Below are 3,964 nucleotides of genomic sequence, written 5' to 3'. Positions count from 1 at the left end.
TGAGAGGTCTCGCAGTATGCCAAAGCGCCATGTGGTGTCGTAGGCCTTTTCCATATCGAGGAACACTGAAAGAAAGAATTGGTTGTGGACAAAAGCGTCGTGAATTTGTGCGTCGATACGGATAAGGTGGTCAGAGGTAGATCTACCCTCTCGAAAACCGCACTGGTATGGGTCAAGTGATTTGTTTGCTTCGAGCAAATGTACAAGTCGGCGGTTTATGATCTTTTCAAAAAGTTACAACGGCAGCTTCTTAGAGCAATGCGCCTGTAGCTCGCAACGGAGGATGGTCCTTGCCCTGTTTTGAAATCGGAATAATAATGGCTTCCTTCCAGGCCGAGGGGATCTCGCCGGAGAACTAAACTGCATTATACAGGGAAAGGAGGGCTTTTTGTGTTTCAAGTGGCAGGTGTTTCAACATTTCATATACAACACGGTCGGAGCCTGGGGCGGAATTATTGCAGCAATTAAGCGATGCTTGTAGCTCAGCAACGCAGAAAGATTAATTGTATGCTGCATTTTTTGTGGATTTGCGCTCTAGTTTTTGTTTTTCGATTCTTGTTTCGTATCGCTGGAAAGCTTCAGTATACTGCGACGAGCTGGACACCTGTTCGAAGTGTCCGCCGAGGAAGTTTGCCTGGTCTTCCAAGCTGTCGCCTTGTGTGTTAACTAGAGGAAGTGAATGTGCTTATCGACCTGCTACCCTACCAACCTTGTTCCAGACTTTAGCCTCCTGTGTATATGAATTGATTCCCGATAAAAACTTCTGCCAACTTTCCCTTCTGGCCTGTCAGCGCGTTCTCCTGCTTTGGGACTTTATGTTCTTAGAAATGTTCAAATTCTGGGCTGTTGGAAGTCTCGAAGTAACCTCCACGCTTTGCATCGTAACTTATTTTAGCGCACACTGACACACGGACACAGAAAAGAAGGGTACACCACAAGCGCTACTATCAACTGAAGGTTTTATTCAGAAAAGGAACATTTATATATCAAAGTAGTCGCCCTCTGCCCATGCGCACCGTCGTAGTTTCAAATCCATGTCATCGTACCGTATCTCATGTGTTCATTATCCGCTTTAACAGTGACACTTCTTTTTCGAAAATTGTCACTGACGGGTGGCTGATACAGGATGATTGCCTAATGTTGATGTGAAATGCCTCCGCAATCTCTCGTGCGGTGCGATCATGGTGCTTAAACAAAATGATTGTATTTGAAAAGCGCGCCTCGCAACCACACTTTGCACAGTGTAAGGCCAAATGCGTTAGCGGCCTGCCCTTTAAAAATGACTGGTGCTCCCTTAAGCGAATATTTATGCAGCGACCAGTCTGCCCCACGTACACTCGTCCGCATGTGAGAGGAATACAGTAAACAAGGTTAAACGCACATGGAACAAAACAGACCTTGTGCTTAATCTTCGCAAGTTTGTGCGCCTCCTCGTCCAACATCTTCCAGCTTCTTCTTAACCATGGGGCACAGCTTGGCTAGTTTATTCTTGGCCGTGAAAACAACATCTAGCCCATACTTATGGGCGGTCTTTTTAATTCGGTGTGACAGCGCATGTACGTAGGGTATCACCGCTACTCTGCCCCGTTCCTGTTCCTGCTGTTGATCTTGGCTGCCTTTTATATGCTTAATAAGGCGCCTGCAACTTTCCTGCAAAACAGACTCGGGAAGCCGGCGTGTTTTAGCCTAATACTAGCTCCCTGAAACTCTCCTGTGCCAAATGATGACACGACTTGGTAACAGCGGATTTTAGACAGGATATGGCCACTCCGTTTTTTTATTACCTTGGAATGGAAGGAAGTGGGTAGCTCAGAAGGGGTTTTTGTGATCGGGGAGCGTACTTAAGCATGTATGGTCGGCTGAAAAATATAGCATAAGGTCTAAAACTGCAAGGTGTTTTAACAGGGTACCTCGTAGGTGAATTTCAGCCCTCCTCCTTTTGCCTCAAAGGCTACCAGAACATCCTGCACAAACGTATCTAATGGCACATTGCTGCCCAGTACCAAGTAATCATCTACGAAGCGGAATACCGTATTGGCAACCCCCTGTAGAACTGGCAGTAAATTCACGGTCCCATTCTACTTAAAAAAATATCACTCAGTACGGGTGCAACTTTTGATCCGATACGGACTCCAGATTTTTGAATAAACAGCTTATCCTTGAAGTCAACGAAGGTGTGGTTCAAGTAAAAACTGAGCAGCTCTAGAAAGCTTTCCACTGTAATACCACAGTCGTTCCTAAAAACAATGTTCCTTTTCTGAATAAAACCTTCAGTTGATAGTAGCGCTTGTGCTGTACCCTTCTTTTCTGTGTCCGTGTGTCAGTGTGCCCTAAAATAGTTACGATGCACTCATACCAACTAGCTCGTCTTTCAGTATTACTTCAGTTCATTTCTAGTTCTACGAGCTCTTTTTCAGTGTTACCTTACCTAGACGTGTCTAACCCCGTCGCCTTGGCCCCCGTCATCGCCCTATGTGAGTGCAAGGCGAGAGTTTATGGATGGCACTCAAGGAAAAAATTGTGTCCACCCGAGCGCAAGGACTGTGTGGGTTCCTCCCCCCTCGGCAAACCCATACGACGCGGCTGTGCAAGATGGTTCGGGGTTGAGTGCAGGACACAAGTGCGGCACTTTCAGGGATTGTCTAAGAGCGGCCTGCGTGAACCCTACCACGGGTAAGCTAAACCTGTGGAAGTTACGAAAGTGGACAACGCATGTTGACAGAATTACGGAGTTAGTGTGGAACAATGTCCGTCCAACCCTGCAGGCTCCTAAGAAGGATGTGCCTCCGGAGGAAAACTTCTGGTGTTAGGGGACGTACCTTGAGTGGAACGTGAACGAGATGTGCTGAAACTTGGACCTAAGTTCTGTTTAGATTCTTCTATGGGTACCTGGAATGTTGGCTATGACGCGAAATGCAGCGAGGTATGTAGCGGATACGGACAGGGATCGTTTTGTTTCCGAGGGTGTTGATGCCCGTTATCAGGCGGGTCCGCTAGAGAAAGGAAGAGCCTCTTTGGGACGGTTATCTGCCGCGTTGGAAAAAAAGCGTGCATATCTCCTTGAATCGGACAAGGAAGGCCACTTTGTGGTTCTTGACCCGTCCATCTTTGCGGAAAAGTCGTTAACCAGCCGTCCGCAAGAACTTCAGGAAGTACGTGATAATGCAACCAAGGCAAAATCACGCATTCTCGAAATGTGCAATCGGTGTGAATTTGGCAGGTCTAACTGCCTCCGTCAGGAAAGAAACCCGATCCACATTGAATCTTTTTTTTGCCGCCAAGGCTCACAAGCCAGGGATACCCTTTCGCTCGATTGTTTCGGAGCGAGGTACATGGCAAAAGGCCGTCTCCACGTACCTTCAAAAACACCTTGGATCTTTGAAGATCCTGACCCGTTTTCCGTACGTAACTCAGCTGCAGTAACTGATTACTTTTCGAATTCTGATTGCACCAATTGCTACGGAATAATATAGATATAGAAGACTTGTTTTACTCTCTCCCAGATGATCTTTTGATGGCGCGAGTTGCAGGACTGCATTGTACAGGATAACGATGAAATTGTTTTTAGGAACGACTGTGGGATTACAGTGGAAAGCTTTCTAGAGCTGCTCAGTTTTTACTTGAACCACACCTTCGTTGACTCAAGGATAAGCTGTTTATTCAAAAATCTGGAGTCTGTATCGGATCAAAAGTTGCACCGTACTGAGTGACCTTTTTTAAGCAGAATGAACCGTGATTTACTGCCAGTTCTACAGGGGGTTGCCAATACGGTACTTCGCTTCGTAGATGATACTTGGTACTGGGCAGCAAATGTGCCAATTAGATACGTTTTGTGCAGGATGTTCTGGTAGCCTTTGAGGCAAAAGGAGGAGGGCTGAAATTTCACCTACGAGGTACCTGTTAAAAACACCTTGCAGTTTTTAGCATAGCTCGGCACACTCACTCATGAGTGCACTCACTCACA

The sequence above is a fragment of the Rhipicephalus sanguineus genome, chromosome 2 (assembly GCF_013339695.2).
Source record: "Rhipicephalus sanguineus isolate Rsan-2018 chromosome 2, BIME_Rsan_1.4, whole genome shotgun sequence".
Lineage (NCBI taxonomy): Eukaryota > Metazoa > Arthropoda > Arachnida > Ixodida > Ixodidae > Rhipicephalus > Rhipicephalus sanguineus.
This window is presented reverse-complemented; position numbering follows the sequence as displayed.